This window comes from Papio anubis, chromosome 7, assembly GCF_008728515.1.
Source record: "Papio anubis isolate 15944 chromosome 7, Panubis1.0, whole genome shotgun sequence".
NCBI classification, from domain to species: domain Eukaryota; kingdom Metazoa; phylum Chordata; class Mammalia; order Primates; family Cercopithecidae; genus Papio; species Papio anubis.
In genome coordinates this window covers 99,678,240-99,690,876 of record NC_044982.1, presented here as the reverse complement: position 1 = coordinate 99,690,876, position 12,637 = coordinate 99,678,240, and positions in this window count along the sequence as shown.

The window sequence follows — 12,637 nt, the reverse complement described above, 5'->3', positions numbered from 1 at the left end:
TTAAATGAGGTTGTTAGGGTGGGCCCTAATCCAGTATGACTGGTGTCCTCCTTGGAAGAAGAGGAGATTTGCACACAGACACACACAGAGGGAAGACCAGGTGAAGACCTGGGGAGAAGATGGCAGCCACCTACAAGTTGAGGAGAGAGGCCTCAGAAGAAGCCAGCCCTGCCAACACCATGAGAATTGAGAGGAAACAAATTTCTGTTGTTTAAGCCACACAATCCATGGTACTTTCTTTTCTTTTTTTGGTGACAGAGTCTCTGTCTGTCACCCAGGCTGGAGTGCAGTGTCGCTATCTCGGCTCACTGCAACCTCTGCCTCTCGGGTTCAAGCAATTCTCCTGCCTCAGCCTCCCGAGTAGCTGGGATTACAGATACCCATCACCATGCCCGGCTAATTTTTTTGTATTTTTACTGGAGATGGGGTTTCACCATATTGGTCAGGCTGGTCTTGAACTACTGACCTTAGGTGATCTGCCTGCCTCGGCCTCCCAAAATGCCGGGATTACAGGCATGAGCCACTGTGCCTGGCCCATCACCTTTTAACAGACCTAAGCGTCTCCTGGCCTCCCCCTTGGTTGCACACACCATTAAGAACCAAGGTCTCCATATGCCTCAGCAGAAGAAAAGGTTTGCTTACCTTTACTTTCTATAGGTGCCTTGCATAAACAATGCAGAATTTCCACAAAGGAAATTGTATCTCAACGTAGGATTTTTTTTTTTAATTTTTTATTTTTTTTTATTTTTTATTTTTTTTTAGAGTCTCACTTCCATCACCAGGGCTGGAGTGCAGTGTGCTCACTGCAACTTCCACCTCCTGGGTTCAAGCGGTTCTTCTGCCTCAGCCTCCCAAGTAGCTGGGATTACAGGCACACACCACCACGCTCAGCTAATTTTTGTATTTTTAGTAGAGATGAGGCTTTGCCATGTTGGCGAGCCTGGTCTTGAACTCTTAAACTCGAGTGATCTTCCCACCTCGGCCTCCCAAAGTGCTGGGATTACAGATGTGAGCCACCATGCCCAGCTAGGATTTTTTAAAGTTATTATTTTTACTTTTTTTCTTCTCACTCTGTTGCTCAGGCTGAAGTGCAGTGGTGTAATCATGGCTCACTGCGGCCTCAATCTCCAGAGCTCAAGCAGTCCTCCTGTCTCAGCCTCATGAGTAGCTAGGTCTACAGCATGTGCCACCATGCCTGTGTAATTTTCTTTTTAAAATTTTTTTTGTGGAGACTGGGTCTCGCTCTGTTGCCCAGGCTGGTCTCAAACTCCTGGCCTCAAGCAATCCTCTTGCCTCGGCCTCCCAAAGTGCTGAGATTACAGGCGCCTGGCCGGACTTTTTAATAAGTGGCATTCCTCTTTACTTAAGTGTTCTGATATGCATCATCTCCCCTTAATTCCTCTCCCTTTGCAATATGCACCCCTGAGGGGAAGGACCAGGGCACATGCGAAGGATGCCCCCTAGAGTTATGTGATTCCCAACCTGCAAAACTGTCTGTGGTGTCCCTGGCTCAGGAGGCAAACCCAGCTGAACACAGTTGCTCTACAAGCTGTCAAAGCTGGACCTGTCACAGTGTGGGGGTTGCTGCAGTCACTAACACAGGCAGAGATGTCTGCAGAGAGGGAGAGTGCCTGCCAGGTTCCTTCTGAGGACAGAGCAGGAACCCGAAAACTTATTTCAGGCCTAAGGGTGGTATCCAAACCTTGGTTGGTATCCTGTGGCCTTAGCCAGGAGGGTCACAGTATTCACTAAAAGGGATACAAAGGCAGTCAAGTTATAGGGATTTGGCAGAGAGAGAAAACTGAGTAATGAAAGCAGGAGATGGAGACCAGCATCCATTGAAGGGTAGAATCTGAGGAGGGCGCAGCACTGAGTCAGGTGCCCAGCACACAGGCTTGAATGCAGTTGCCAAAGCCCTAGATGACCTGCAGCCTGGGGGCATTCCTGCCTGGTTTACCCACCCTCGTAATTCTGCTTACACACCTCCAGCAACAGAGAACTCACCAACTCTGCAGGAAGCCCATCTCCTAATTGGGCAAATCAGGTTACTGAAAATCTCAGGCAACTATAGTAGCTGCCAGAGGCTAATATGGATTGATCACCTACTTGCGGCCATTATTCTCAGTGGTTTCTAAAAAGTGTCCCCTTTAACCCTTTCAATAACCCTGTGAGGAGGGGCCTACCACTAGCCCATTTTACAGATATGAAAACTCAGATATGCCCAGGTGCAGTGGCTCATGCCCATAATCCCAGCACTTTGGGAGGCCGAGGCAGGTGGATCACTTGAGGTCAGGAGATTGAGACTAGCCTGGCCAACCTGGTGAAACCCTGTCTCTACTAAAAATACAAAAATTAGCCGGGCATGGTGGTGCTCACCTGTAATCCCAGCTACCTAGCTACTAGGGAGGCTGAGGCAGAAGAATCACTTGAACCTGGGAGGCGGAGGTTGCAGTGAGCTGAGATCATGCCACTGCACTCCAGCCTGGGTAACAGAGCGAGACTCCGTCAAAAAAAAAAAAAAAAAAAAAAAAAGAGAGAGAGAGAAGAAAGAAAAGAAAAGAAAGAGAAAACTCAAGCACAAAAAAGTTGTCAGTTGGCCTAAGTCCCACAGAAAATAAGCGGTGAGTAGAAATGGGAGTTGGGGAGATGAGAACACTGGTCTCAGGCTCAGAGTCCCCAGTGGAGCCGCTGAGGAACTCCAGTCCCCCCGCACTTGGCAGGTGCTAGGCAGATCAGCACACTTCTCTGTGGAGGTACTAGGAAAGGCTCTGGAGTTGGTCCCCCTGCTCCACTGTCCCATGGCCTCTGCTCAGCTGCTCAGCTAGGGCTTGGGGTGGCAGGTCTGTCCTCAGTGAGCCTTTAGGATGTGTTCCTGCTGCTGACTTGCATGTCCCTGGGGTGTTGGTCTCTACTCTCCCCTACTCCCATTCAGTGTCTACACTGCTCTGACTTGACGGGCTCCTGTGGTGAACTCTGCTGGCTGCTACCAACCTAAAGCCGGGCCCAGCTTAAGACATGTGTTAGGGTGTTCCAGAGAAACAGAACCACCAATAGGGTGTGTATCTGTGTATGTGTGTATGTGTGTGTGTGTGTGTGTGTATATACACACACATATATGTACACACATATAGACACACACACATATACACATATATATGTACGTGTGTGTGTGTGTATATATATATATAGAGAGAGAGAGAGAGAGAAGGAGATTTATGTCACAGAATTGACTCACACAATTTTGGGGCTGTGGAGATTTCAACAAGAGTTGACTTTGTGGTCTTAAGTCCAAAAGCAATCTGGAGGCAGAATCTCTTTCTCTTTGGGGGATCTCAGTCTTTTCTCTTAAGGTTTCACTTGATTGAATGAGGTCCAGCAAGTTATGGGGAATAAGCTACTTCAGTCAAAGTCTACTGATTTAAATGTTAATCACATCTAAAAAATACTTTCACAGCAACATCTAAACCGGTGTTTGACCAAACAACTGGGCACCATAGCCTAGCTGTGTTGACACACGAAATTAACCAGCACAGGGCAGTTCTGGCTTCTGGAGTGACCCCGCACTGTTCCACCTGCTGTCTCACAGGTGGACCCTTCAGATGTAGCAGAAAATGGTCAAGCAGCCTCTTGGTCTTCTCTTTCCGGGACAAACTCCTTCCCCTAGGCTCATGCACTCCACTCAGCCTGATGACCAAAGTCCTCACTGGCCTGGACACTCAGTCGCTCAATGCTCCCCCACACTTTTTTTTTTTTTTTTTTGGAGACAGTCTCTATCATCCAGGCTGGAGTGCAGTGGCACAATCTTGGCTCACTGCAGCCTCTGCCTCCTGGGTTCAAGCAATTCTCCTGCCTCAGCCTCCCAACTAGCTGGGATTACATGCATGTGCCACCACGCCCAGCTAATTTTTGTATTTTTAGTAGAGATGGGGTTTCACCATGTCACCATGTTGGTCAGGCTGGTTTTGATCTTCTGACCTCAGGTAATCCACCCGCATTGGCCTCCCAAAGTGCTGGGATTATAGGTGTGAGGCGCCGCGCCGGCCAGGAGCTGTTTCTTTACCAGTGTCCTGGCATGAGCACCCAGTGCACTGCCTGACCTGTGCCACATATCCAAGAAGTGTCTGGGAAATTAACGAAGGAAGGAAAAACACAGTATCAAGCAGGATTTGTGCAGGAAATAAAAACAATGCTGATGTTTTAAGCAGAAAGGAACTTAATATAGAGAATTAGGCAATTACAAAATTGTTGGAAGGACTAGAAAAGTAGTTGTAGACTAGGTCTGCAGGAATGACACCCAGAACACAGTAGAGCCAGCCAGCTGCAAGAGCTACCACTTCCATCACTACCTGGGAGGTAGGAAACTAAGAGCCATCCCATAGAACTGTTGACTTCAAAAACACACTGCTGTGGTTGTGGTCTGGAGATCAAAAAGTCATCACACGGCCAGGCACGGTGGCTCATGCTTGTAATCCTAGCACTTTGGGAGGCCAAGGCAGGTGGATCACTTGAGGTCAGGAGTTCAAGACCAGTCTGGCCAATGTGGTGAAACCCCATCTCTACTAAAAATACAAAAATTAGATGGGCATGGTGGCGCATGCCTGTAGTCCCAGCTACTTGGGAGGTTGAGGCAGGAGAATCGCTTGAACCCAGAAGGCAGAGGTTGCAGTGAGCCAAGATCGCGCCACTGCACTCCATCCTGGGCAACAGAATGAGACTCTGTCTCAAAAAAAAAAAAAAAGTCACCACTGCCAACTATGAAATTGCTTCTCGACTATCAGGAAGCAGAAGACTTGCACACTGGAGCATCTTGGTGGAAAAGCGCCACATCTCCACTGCATTGCTTAAAAGTAGCTGGAAGATGGCCCGTGCCTCACTTCCCCCTTGCAAGTTGCTTCTAATTAGTGCATCTAATTCATATCCAGAATATTAGTTTGAAGGGCATCTAGAAAGTAGTTTTGCTTTTCTAGTTTTTACAGTACAGGTTGGCATTTAACTAACTTTGTTAGCACTCTTGCCACCAAACTGTTTGTGATAAACTTGTGGTCCATAGGAACCCTAGAATTTTTGCTTTCCAAAACTTGCCCCAGGGTACACTGTGTGGGGACGTTGTGTGTGGAAAAATTCAAAGGCTTTTCCTGCAGTCTCTTTCAGAGATGCCAGAATTCGCCATGGGAACAAAGAAAACATACAGAAACACGCTGGGTGTTTCCACAGCTTCTTATGTCTGGAAGTGGCCATTTTTCAATACACCAAATGTTGACTGTGTCTTCTGTGTCAGGAGCTGGGAGTTTGGGGATAACTGAGACAGCATTCCTTCCCTCAGTGGGCTCACAATCATATGGGGGAAACAGACGAGTTGAAAGAGGTTTGCCCAGGTGTGGTGGTGGTGCCTGTAATCCCAGCTACTGGGGATTACAAGGCTCTCAGGGGCACAGGTCTCAGGGGGAGCTCATACACCTGTGAGGGACTTAAGGCTTTCTCTTGGAGCCAGAAGACCCTTACCAACAGATCTCAAGCAAGGAAGAGACATAATCAGATTGGCTTTTTAAAAAAGAGAATCGCTTGAACCTGGGAGGTGAAGATTGCAGTGAGCCGAGATTGTGCCACTGCACTCCAGCCTGGGTGACAGAGTGAGACTCCATCTCAAAAAAAAAAAAAAGTAAGAAATAAAGAGAGAGGGCAGGGTGCAGTGGCTCATGCCTGTAATCCCAGCACTTTGGGAGGTTGAGGCAGGCGGATCACGAGGTCAGGAGATCGAGACCATCCTGGTGAACATGGTGAAACCCTGTCTCTATTAAAAATACAAAAAAATTAGCCGGGCGTGGTAGTGGGCGCCTGTAGTCCCAGCTTCTCAGGAGGCTGAGGCAGGAGAATGGCGTGAACCTGGGAGGCAGCGGAGCTTGCAGTGAGCCGAGATCGCGCCACTGCACTCCAGCCTGGGCGACAGAGCGAGACTCCATCTCAAAAAAAAAAAAAAAAAGAGAGAGAGGCTTGCAAGAGTCTGATAAGTACTGGCCAGCTTGTCCTATGGACATTTGGATTATGTGAACCAGGAATGGGACAATATAGAACTATTAGTATTATTATTTTGAGACAGAGTCTCGCTCTATCACCAGGCTGGAGTGCAGTGGCACATAGAACTATTATTAAGAGGCGGTGTAACATAGTGTCTAGGAATTTGGACTCTGGGCTCTCATCCTGTTTCACTTGCTAACTAGCTGTGACTTGAGGCAAATTGCTTAACCTCTCTGTGCCTGGGTTTTCCCATCTGCTGAGTGAGGATAGTAAGAGCAGCTCTGGCATAAGCACAGCTGTGAAGATTAATAATAAAGCGCTTGGAGTTGTGTTTGGCACAACATACCCACTCGGTAATCGTTAACTGTTAGCAAATTCTCACCCTGTGAACAAATCTGAAAAATGCAAATCCTAAAACACTTTAAACGTTAATCAATAAACTCATCATTCTGAGCCGGCATCCAAATGGATTGCAAACTGTGTTTGTCACAATTGCCACGTGGTGGCGTGCCTGCTGCTGGCTCTGGAGAAATTGAATTATGCCAGTTCTGAATGGTGCCAGGCCTTCAGGAGGCTGGCCACTGTGAGACATGCTAACTGTCCTGCAGTACAGCCCAGGGGCTGCTTAGGCGGGAAAGCACACAGAGAAAAAGGGCCAGGCTTGGTAGAAGGGGGTTGGGGTCAACGGGCTGGCAGGGGCAGAGGACAGAATCCTACACAAAGCAGGCCGGGGGAAAGGAGCAAGACTCCCCTGCTAGGGCAGGGCAGAAGCCATCTGAGAAAGTCTCTCTCTTGCCCTTTATCTCTTGCGAGTACCATGGCCTTTTCTCTGCTAGCTTATTGACTCACCTGCTCCATTTTCCCAGTTTCTTTGCCCCCTCATCACCTGGACTGACCACAGCACTGACTCCAGAGGCTGTCGAGCTCCCTCTGCTCACTGCAGTCTTCAGGTGAAGGGAGAAGTCACGATGGATATGTTCAGGTCAGAAAGGTTCGTGGAGGAGTGACATTCACTGAGAATCTGAAAGACACCCCAGGCAGAGACACTGTAGGTGCACACAAAGCCAGGGAGTGGTACAAGAGCTTGGGCCTTAAAGAAATGGGAGATGCCTGGGATGGTGGGAGAGTCCAGTTCCTGAAAATGGGAACAAGGCTCTCAGGGGCACGAGCCTCAGGGGGAGCTCGTATGCCTGTGAGGGACTTGAAACTTTCTCCTGGAGCCAGAAGACCCTTACAGACAGATGTCAAGCAAGTAAGAGACATGATCAGATTGGCATTTTAAAAAGGTCTCTCCCCAGCAGTGTGGATGCCATATTGGAGGGGGCTGAGTTCTGAGGTGGAGCCCCAGTTAGGAGACTTCTGAAGTCATCCAGGTGAGAGGGGAGAGGTGGGACTGGAGTAGCTGGGGCTGCATTATGGCCCCAGCAGTTTCCAGCTGTGTGATTTTGAGCACATTACTTACCCTTTCTGAGTTTTGTCCCTAGCGGTGCCTGGCATATAGCAGGAGCTCAGTACATACACGTTGAATGAATAAGTGAATGAATGTCAAGAACCCATCGACATGCATGGCCAGACTGAAGACAGAACACCATGCCGAGCCTGAAAGGACGCTCGTGTCACTGGACTGGGAGCCTGGGGAACATCTCCAGACTTTCCAAATCCTGGGCCTTGCTCGCTCACCCCATCGTCACCTCTTGCCTATCTCCCACCTTGCCCTTGGAATAAAAGCCACTGAGATGGGGAGGCAAAGCTGCAAATGGACTGGCCCTGCCACGAAGGCAGGGTTCTTGCCAGGCTGCAAGAATCGAGGGTAAGGTCCCGAACCTGCCCCGTCTGCTTCAGTCTCCAGAAAGCCTTCCTGAAGGAGGCCAGGATAGCAGAGGCGCCAGTCTCAGGTGGAAGAGGAGGTGAGCTTTCACCCTGTCTCTCATTCTGTTACCTGACCTGTAGTGGTTGAGAGGCAAAGAGGTGCCCAGCTCTCCTTAGACTACTGCATCTCCGTCCCCTCCACTCAGCCACAAACCATTAGGCAGGCACCCAAGCACCGCCCGCGCTGCGCCGGTCCCGAGCCGTTCTCGACAGCGGTGGCAGCCTCAGCCGCGCTCACCTGCATCTCCCCGGAGCGCCCGCCAGAGCGCGCTGTTGGACAGCGAGCAGAGTCACGCTTTTGGGGCGGAAGAGCGGCGAGGTCAGCACCACGGACTGGAGCACTCGGGGCGGGTGGGGAGGACGAGCGCAGGACGTGGGTTGGAGCGCAGGAGACCTTCAGGAGCTCCTACGCCCTCTAAGAGGCTTGGCGTAGTCCAGCCAGGTCTCGGGGACGCGCGGACACCAGCCTCCCCAGTCTCAGGTCTGGAATCCCGCGGGTTGGGGGACGGGGCGGCGGCATTGTGAGGGTTCGGCGGAGGCGCCAGGGGGCGCTAGCTGGCTCCTCGCAGCAGATCCAGGCCGCGGCTGTTCCACGAGGTCCCGCGCCCCGCGGTCCTGGCCCAGCGGTCGGAGAAGGTGCGGCGGAGACCACCCATTCCTCCTCTCCCTCCCTCCCTCCCTCCCTCCCTCTTCGGCCGGCGGGGAGTGGCGCCCGCCATCCAGTGCCGCTCCTCCGCGCCCTGCACCCCCATCCGCACCCTTTCTTGGGCCAAGCTTCCCCGCGCCGCCGTTCCTGGTATCCGCACCGGTCCCCGTGGCTCCTCCGCGGCTCTCTCCTGGAATTTAGCTTTCGGGAAGGGTTTGGCCGATTCACAGACTGGAGAAGGCGGGCCCGAGCAGAGGCCCGAGTGATTTCGAGAAGCCCGGTGGCTGGGCGTCGATGTTCGCCCTGCCCTCAGTGACCCAGTAACCCCAGAGCAGGAGGAACAGGCTCGCTACGGGGTAAGGCAACCTTCTGGCACCGAAAAAAGATACGCAACAGCAAGCCATCGTTGTCTGTACACTGTCTCTGGGAGCTCTGCTCCTCTGAACCTCGACTTTCCCCAGGCACGCACCTCAGAGCTGAGCCCCCTGGGGACTCCCAAGCTCTGCGTCTCCCTGAGTCCTGAGGCAGGAGAGGAGGAGGCTGCAGGGGCGGACTGAGCCTCCTCCCCACAGCCGTACCCTGGCGCCCTGGAAGCCTGGAACATCTGAGGCCAGAGCGACTCTTGCCTCTTTTCCAGTGAGCTAGGGGAAAGTTACCCTCCTGAGAAGACCGACCTTCGAGGGCGACATGAGCGCGTGTTTGGGGCAGGAATCGGCTGGCCCTCCCTGCTGTGCTACCCCCTGAAACTGGATGCCCCCCTTTCATTCCCCCGGCTCAGGAGAGGCTTGACCCTACGGAAGCTCGAGGGCGCAGGCCTGGAGGAAAGAGAGGAACAGAAATCCAGGCTGTAGGGGAGCAGCTGGAAAGCTGGAGAAGTCGGAGGAAGGATGTCGCTGGCTGTTCTTCCCCCACCCCCATTCCTGAGGTTGGGGCTGCAGCCCCCTCAAAACCTGCCCTGCAGGTTCAAGTAGTACCCAGCGGTCAAGCAGTAGAATTTGGGCAGGACCCCGGAAGAGGCTTGCAGGATGGGACAGAGCCCACAGAGCGAGACCCAAATAACCCCCGCGCGCGGACCCGCAGCGTTCTGTGACTCCACCGCGGAGTCCAAAAGGCAGCTGAGGGTGGGAGCGGAGGGGACGGGAGGGGGGCCGCCGGCGCCCGGCGAGTGAGGCGCGTCAATGGGCCGCAGGGGCCGGATCGGTGGCCTAATGGATTCAGGCCTGCATGGCAGAGGCGCACCCGGCGGCCTGTCCGCGCTCTCAATAGCGGACAATGGAGTCCCGGGGTGACCTGAACAAAGAATTTGGAAGTAGTTAAACTGCAGAACACGTTCTGGGCCTGGGTGCCTCCTTTCAAAAGGAGCGCTGGGAGAAGAAAAGAAAGCACTGGGGGGTGAAGGGGGCGAGAAAATGCCCAGGGGAAAAGTTGGTAGGTCGCCCTAGTTGCCGCCAGCTACCAGACGCCAGGAATTCAATAGGAAATGGGGGAGGGGTGGCCTAAGTCTACCAGACCTCAAGCAGAGTCAGATAAAGTTCTCCAGGAGATGACTGGGGTTCAGGAGCAGGACTGAGCTTTCGCCCAGGGCGGGAATCACCTACCCCCACAACACACACACACACACACACACACACACACACACACACGGTCAAAGCCAGGAGAAGCTTCCCTAGGGCTTTGAAGCTAGAACAGGGACCAGTGAGTGGAGGGGGTGTCTGCGCCCCTATGTCTAACCATACATGGCGCTGCTTCCCTCCTTGGCTCCTCTAACAGGAGGACAGGGCCTCCTCTTTGAGCCCTTTCGCAGAGCTTGTTTTTGTTTTTCCTTCCCCATCCACTTCAGAAAGACTGGGTTCTCTCTCTCAACCCCTTCTTCACTCCCACACAGCCAGCAATCTAGGTTCTTCTATGAGAATATATATTTTTATTTTAAAGTCAGGCCTCTAGGTGTAAAATATAGTGCCAATTATTATTTTATTTCATTTTTTTTATTTTCTAATTTTTCCACAATGAGCACAGCCACAGCATAGGAAAAGAAGACATTTAAAAGGCAGTCAGTTATACTGGTATCAAACTAACTTAGAAGAGGAGGAACTTGAAAGACTGTGGAAACCAAAAGGGTAAATAAAATGATGGAATAAATGGTTAGGAGAGGAGCCGAAAAGAAGAAAGGAGAAGTGGCTGCCACGTTCGTGGGAGGCGGTGCCTCTGGAATCCTAGAGAACACTCCCTGGCCAGGAGGCTTCCCCCTGTGGAAGGCGCTTGGCTTGCAAGGGGTTAACAGTATTGCTCATGAACTTGGCCTGTCTGGCTGGCTCGTGATGAATGGTGAGACCTGCTGACAAGTTCAGCCTAGGGACCTCCCCTGCTGTGGAAGTGGGAGAAACACACGCAGGCGGAGGGGACCCGGGGCGAGTCACCTGGGGCGCGTGGTTCGGCGTGCCAGGAGTGCTGCTCTGCCTGCTCTCTTGGCTTCTGTCTCCCTTCGGCCGATCGCCCCCTATCCTGAAGCTTTCCAGTATCATCTTGGAGCCCCAAAGTTTCCTGGGTCCTCCGCGTTGTGTGTCCCAGAACCCCTTGCCCGCCCCTGCGGGAAACGTGGAGCGGGACTTCGGGAGCCGGCCCAGGGGAGGCCAGATTCAGCATTTGGACAGCGGCTCCGGGGCGCAGTCAGCCCCGCGGCGCCGTCGGCCCCGCGAGTTTGCAGGTGCACAACCTCGGGCAGATGGCGGGTAGGAGGGCCGCGGGGCTGCTCTGGGTCTTGGAGAAGCAGGACCCAGCCTGGAGGGCATCCCAGCTCCGAATGGGACATGTTTTCCCGAGCTAAAAGATCCCTTCTGAGCTCACACGGGGGGCCCCCCCGGCACCAGCCAAGCCAGCGTGGATATCCCCAGCATAACCAACACCTATGCTGGGGGTGAAGACAAGACGCCCCCTTTCAGCCCGGAGGTGGACGCCCCTCATGCCCCCAGCTCTCCATTCTTCCCAAAGCAGCCCGGATCCCTGAGTCTGGAGCTGCCGGCGAGGCTTCCGACCCGCTGCTTGCCATCACCTCCCAGGTCGTTGGTGGCTCCGGGTGAGTCTGGCGGCGCAGGAAGGAGAGAGGGGACGAATGGCGTTGCGACTCCCAGGGAAAAGCTGGGAGGCAAGCGGGGCGTGGGGAGGAAAGGCCAAAGCACACGGCTGGGCGCCCCTCACAGCCTGCCTCCGCCCCCTCCATTCCGCACTGGTCGGGGTGAAGGGGGGAGCGGGGGGAGTCGCGCTGACGTCACTGCGGGCCGTGCCCGCCCGAGAAGGCGGCGCTGGGAGCCGCTCAGAGCCCAGAGAAGCGGCGCGCGGCCAGGAGCCCCCGCTCCGCCACTGCCGTGCCTGCCTCCCGCAGCTGTCTGCCATGCGCTCGCCGGGGCAGGGGCGCCCGGAGAGCGGCGGGAGCTGGGCCTGAGCCCGGGAACGCGCCTGATCGGGGCGGAGGAGCCGCTGTCCCCACAGCCGCCCCACCCGCGCCGCTGCCTCGCTGGGGCCCGGGCCCCCTTCCTGGTCCGTAAGTGCCACTGCCCGCTGTGTCTCGGCGAGGCTGGGGAGCGAGGGCTAGGGAGTGAGGGCGGTGGCTTCGGCCAGGGCAGCGTCAGGGAGCTGGGCTGGACTGAGAGAGGGGGCTGGGGCATCCCTGCCCGGCCCCCTTGGGCAGCTCAGGCAGCTGGGGCTTCCCTTTGCCGCTGGGGCGGGATGAGGGGTGAGCTCCCACTGCGGGTCGGAGGCAGGACCCAGTCATCCCGGGCAAAGGGTTGTGGGGCAGTGGGAAGCGCCCAGAGGTGAGGACTTTGGGTGAGCAGAAAGGGGAAGGGTGCAGGGTCGGTTGGAAGTTGTGGACTGCAGACAGGTTTAGCAGAAAGGAAGGTTTCTGAAGTGAGGTTCCTGTGAGTCCCAGGATCGCCCTCTCCCTAGCCACTGCCCCCCACCCCTTCCTTCTTATCCCCTCCCCCACAAAAAATAATAACCTAGAAAGCAGCTTCCTGAAAAAAATATTTTGAGAAAAATGCACCACACAGCACCCACTCTAGACAAGATTTACGACGTTTTTCCCCCTCTGAAATGGGAAGTTGTTGGGAA